The sequence below is a fragment of the Gekko japonicus genome, unplaced genomic scaffold (assembly GCF_001447785.1).
Source record: "Gekko japonicus isolate JY-2015 unplaced genomic scaffold, Gekko_japonicus_V1.1 scaffold2210, whole genome shotgun sequence".
In the NCBI taxonomy this organism is placed as follows: domain Eukaryota; kingdom Metazoa; phylum Chordata; class Lepidosauria; order Squamata; family Gekkonidae; genus Gekko; species Gekko japonicus.
The window spans coordinates 54784-60654 of NW_015169243.1; positions in this window are offsets into that span (position 1 = coordinate 54784).

Below are 5871 nucleotides of genomic sequence, written 5' to 3' on the forward strand. Positions count from 1 at the left end.
AATTGACAAATACAATCAGGGGAAGGGAAGAGCGAGGGCGGTGCAGCTGCTGGTGAGAAATCGGTCCTACTGTCTGGTCCTTTTTATACTGGCGCTCCCAGGGATCGAACCTGGGACCTTCTGCGTGCAAAGCAGGAGGCTCTTCCATTGAGCTACAGCTCCTCCCTGACTTAGGCCAACAAACATTGCCTACCCCTTCTCTAAGCACTAGACTGCACTAGCTGGACAAATTACAACTAGGTAAACATTTTAATCCAGAATAAAACACACAGCGGTGAAGATTTATTGTAGAGCCAACCTTGAGGCCTCCGGGACGGGGATGCCGTTGGTTGAAAAGCATTCAGAAACATAATCCTTTTTCTCCAGACTGAGTCCCTAGCACCAAACAACCCTTTATTATTTTAATACCTGGGAAATCTACAGTGAAATGGCATCGATTCTATATAGTCCTGCTGGGGAGGGAAAAGAGAGAGAGAGACGTAGTCCAGTTTTCAAAGCAATGAGTTATTGCAACCCTAATTGAAATAAACATTCATGCCGTTGGAACAGGCTGTCCAAAGATTCCAAGGAGAGGGCCGGATTTCTCTGCGGATGGGCCGGAGCCATCTGACACGTCTTGGCTGCGATCCTGCACATGTTGAAGGCTGCTTCAGTCCCTCTGACTTCTGCACATGTGCCCTGACTGTGAGCAGAATAATTGCAACCTTTGCCAATTATGTCAGGCTGGGCTAGACTGCCTTATGAATTCCTGGCCTGCCTGGCCAACGAAAGAGAGGGAGGGAGGGAGGGAAATGGGAATCAACTAATCTCTCCAACGTGAGGCCAGCCGTCTTGGACTGCAACAAAGCAGTCCCGTAGCCAGGATTTTGTGGCTTGTGGGGGGCAGATTTTTTTTTCTAGTGGGGCTGAAGTTCTCAGTGCAGAAAGAAAAGCCATTTATAGCTGATAGAAAGCTGTTACCAGGAGACATCTCTAAATTGCAAGCTGTCAGCTGCTTCAGATGACAGTTCTCAGCTGCTGCAAGTTAATCACTTCTGCCAGCCTAAGCAACAATTCTGAGAACAAGCCGGCAGGTGGGGGGTGATTACTTCTATAGTTAAGAAAGCTAACACTTAGGCAGAAACACTCTCTTAAGGAGACTAGGTTCTTGACACAGAGTTAGAAGGGATCCTAGAGGTCACCTACTCCAACTCCCTTATTCGGTGCGGGAATCAGTCCCCCACTCTGCTTAAAGGAACTCACGCCTTTAAAAACAATGTGCAAAAATGATCGGAGAAAAGCATTTACAGGAGAAATTCTTGTAGGGCTGTGCCTTTGAGAAAGGGAGTGGAACCCCCTAAAGCCCCACTATACCTACAGGCCTGCAGCAAAGATGCTTGGGATGGCCACATGGAATAAAGGCAAATGAATAAACTATTGCAGTTACATTGCCAGTCGCTCACTTAGGGACTTGGTGTGAAGATCTTTTCAAAATGCATGATCCAAGCGGGAAGAGGTAGGTATGTGTTATTCATTGCTGTACATTTGGCCATAAATTGCATATTTTCAATTCTGACACACTGATGAATGATTTTTTTTAAAGGGATATGACAATATAAAGTGTCTTCCCCCCCCCCCAACAAATTGGCATTCGGTTTTGCATATTTTCCATGTCAACACTGAATGAACGGCTTGTGGACAAAGAACGAATTGCTAAAGTTGGGGGAAGAGAACCAGGGAACATGATGAGCTATGACCTGGATGGTCCAGTCTGGCCCAATCTCATCAGATCGTGGAAGCAAAGCAGGGTCGGCCCTGGTTAGTACTTAGATGGGAGGCCACCAAGGAAGTCCAGGGTCATGATACAGAGGCAGGCAATGGCAAACCACCTCTGAAAGTCTTTTGCCTTGAAAACCCTGTGAGGTCAGCCTAAGTCAGCTGTGACTTGAGGGCACTTTCCACCCCCACTACCATGAAAAGTTTTCAGAGATAAGAACAAGAACATAAGAGACGCCAATGTTGGATCAGGCCAAAGGCCCATCCAGTCCAACACTCTGTCACACAGTGGCCAAAAATACCAGGAGCCGTCAGGAGGTCCACCAGTGGGTTGAGAGGGATAAGGCAGTTCAGGTTGCCTGCACGTGTCCTGAAGACCTTTCTGTAGCTAAAACAAACATTCACAAATCCTGGAAATCGGCCAAGATTCAAATTTCGAATGCAGATTTCAAACGACAAGCTTTACCTAAATTATTTGGTGTTTTAGCCATATTTAATAGGAATCCAGCGGTCCTGAATGACGGATCGAAATGCATTCCAGCATGAGCTTGAATCTGTTAGTCTTGAAGGTGCCACAGGACTCCAAATCTCCTACTATAAATCTCCTTGCTGTAATTTTAGCCATCCTGGCATCTCTTTTTTTTTAATGTATTTTTTTTTATTATTGAAGTTTATATACATTATCTTACATTAAATCATTATACAATCATTTTACCCCCCCTCCCTCCTTGTAGTATCTTCAGGAGATAGAAATCCATTGATGGGCAGGGAAACCTGCACCGTGGAACAAGCTCTACGAAGGGAGCACCAGGTTAAATATTAGGCTGAAGCTGTAATACTAAGCAAACTTAAGAAGTAAGTGAACTTTTGCTTAGGATCAGGCTCCAATCACAAGCAACGGCAGGCCCTAAGAGCAACCACAAAAATCTACCGTCTATCTTTTGGGGCTTCAAGTCTGCAAAACAAAACCTATTGAGATTCTTTGCCTGTCGTGGATCATATCTCAGCGGGAGAACAAAGTCTGAGTCTAGCAGGCACCTTTTAAGACAACCAAAGTTATATTCTGGGTAGAAGCTTTCACATGCAAAGCACACTTCTGAAGTGGGACAGTCTAACACGACCTCAAGTCACATTTTTGTGTCTACCACTTGATTAATTCGTAGAGTGGGAAGCAGCCCGTGTGGAGTAACGGAGCAGGCAGCAGGGAGACCCCAATGTGGTGCTTATGGACACTATAGTGCCCACCAATGACTTGCCTGGTGCCCCTCACGTGGTTTCAGAATGTGGTTGGGGCCGTATAGATTGCCCTCTAGAGATCTGATTGGCTGCTCAAATTAAAATAACATTCCTTTGGCCGCAGCTACCACTGCAGTGTTGGTTTTCTTCTCCGCCTCAGCCCTCTTTCATGGTATATTTTTAATCACTTCTCTCAAACCAACTCTTCTTCTCCTTTTGAATGGCAGCCCTTCATGCCATATTGCAAGCTACTTTGCAAGGTCCCCTTCACTTTAAAAAGAACCTTTAGAACACAGAAAGTTACTGCTTAAGAAGCAGAACACCCAGTGGCTCTTCAGTGAGTGACGACTAGTGGCTTGATTTTGTAGAACTAGCATGTCAGTCAGAGAGCTCCAGGTGGCCTACTGAACGTGCTTTGCTTTTAGCCTCACAACAACCCTGTGAGGGAGGACAGGCTGAGAGAAAGTACCCATCCCAGGTCATCCAGCAAACATCATGATTATTCTTAACCTCTGAATGAATTCATCTCTACCCTGCCTTTCCCCCCGATGGGGAGCCAAAGCGGCTGACATCATTCTTTTACCCTCAATTTAATGCTCACAACAACCCCGGTAAGGGAGGTGAGGCTCAGTGAGTGTGACGAGGCCAAGGTCACCCAGCGAGCCTCCTTGGCACAAGTGGGGATTCGAACCCAAGTCCCCAGATCCTAGTCCAACACTTTAATCACTATACCACGCCGCCTTCATGTACAGCCTGCTTTTCTCACGGAAACTTAGCTAGGGGGTTTACAAAATCACAGAGGAAGAAGAGGAGATTGGATTTATACCCCGCCCTTCAGTACCCAAAGGAGTCTCAGAGAGGCTTACAATCTCCTTTCCCTTCCCCCGTCCCCCACAACAGACACCCTGTGAGGCAGGTGGGGCTGAGAGAGCTCTCTAGAGAACTGCCCTTGAGCGAACAGCTCTGAAAGAACTTGTAATGGACCCAAGGTCACCCCAGCAGCTGCATGTGGAAGAGGAGTGGGGAGTTTGTAAACCACTCTGAGACTCTGAGTGAAGAGTGGGGTATAAATCCAATCTCCTCCTCCTCCTCCTCCCCATCTCCCACAGATCAGCAAGCAAGAAATACATTAAAGATCAAACAGCTGAGTCAAATAGCATGGGAAGGGGATTGTTGCAGCGGTTTCAAACTTCTGCTCTTAGCAGGCATATGAGGTCAAACAGGCATTTCCATAAACGCAGGGAGAGTTTGGGCTCCCCACCCCCCCCTCATTTAATCTCTGGTTTCATTAATTGATTGTGTTTTTTGCTCACTTCCAGATGTGTGAATTAAGAGTTCCAGCTGACCGGGAACTCCATTGCTGTGGAGGAATGTTATCTGGAGCCCAGTTGAAAGGGACATTGCTGCACGTTCTCCGTTCTAGGATTTGAGTCCAGTGGTCTGTTCAGGGCCGGCGGGGATGCGGGGCGGGCGGAGGTGGGGGGGGCAACACTTGTTTCCTTCTGGTTGGCTACGGAAGGAATTGGCAATGCCCGGAGATGGCTGAAGTCTACACATGGCTGCTGTATCCGAGGTCCAAGAAATCCAGTCTGTGATCTGCAAGCTGGGCCTGTTTATTAAACTCTTCATTTTTAAAAGAGAGAGAGGAGGAGGAGGAGGAAACAAGTAACATGTTTTTAATGCTCAGTTTGGTAGCACCAGGGAAATCCTAAAAACACTTTCCTAGGCGTTTCAGAGGATAGCCATGTTGGTCTGCAGTAGAAGAGCTGGATTCGAGTCCAGTAGCACTCTCTCTCTGTGTGTGTGTGTGTGTGTAAAGTGTCCTCAAGTCACAGCTGACTTATGGTGACCCTGTGGAGTTAAGAACAAAGTTTGAGTCCAGTGGCACCTTTTAGACCAACAAAGTTTTACTCAAGGTGTGAGCTGTCGTGTTCAGGCACACCTCATCAGTCAATAAAGTGGAGTCACAGATCATAGTGATGGATGGATGGATGGAGGCCTGTTCAATTAGCATGCAAAATAGTTAAGATGTTTTTTAACAGATAAAAAGAATGACAAGTTTGGTTTCTGGTTATCAAACTTTGTTGGTCTTAAAGGTGCCACTGGATTCTAACTTTGTTCTGTTGCTTCAGACCAACACGGCCCACTTTGATCTGTAGAGTGAAAGTGAGAGACAAGCAGAGGTGGTTCTGCCATTGCCTTCCTCTGCATAGCAACCCTGGACTGCCTTGGTGGTCTCCCACCCAAACACTTGCCAGGGTGTCTCTTTTTAGTGAGCCAGTTTGGTATAGTGGTCAACAGGGCTTTTTTTGTAGAAAAAGCCCAGCAGGAACCTATTAGCATAATAGGCCACACCCATCAGCAGAAACGCATTAGCATATCAGGCCACACCCCTAACAGCACAGCTCATTAGCATATCAGGCCACACAGCCCATACCTTCCTTCAGCTTGCGCGGGCACCCGGCGGCTGCGGGGAGCCCAGGCAAGCCGACCCTTGGACAGGCCGGGGAAGGCACAGGGAGGCATTTAAATACCTCCCCAATCCTTCCAGAGGCCCCCCTGGCCCCGCCCGCCTTGGAGTTGCCAGGGGGTGGGGTGGCATTCTCCAGGCCTTCCCTCTGTAGCCATGCATGCAGCAATTTTGGCTGTAGTGGGCATGGCCAACTCTGAAGTCAGCCGGAACTCCATTCCTGTGCGTTCCTGCCCAAAAATAGCCCTGGTGGTTAAGAGTGCGGACTCTAATCTGGGAGAACCGGGTTTGATTCCCCACTCCTCCACATGCAGCTGCTGGTGTGACCTTGGGTCACTCATAAGTTCTCTCAGAGCTGTTCTCTCAATGGCAGTTCTCTCAGAACTCTCTCAGCCCCACCTGCCTCACAG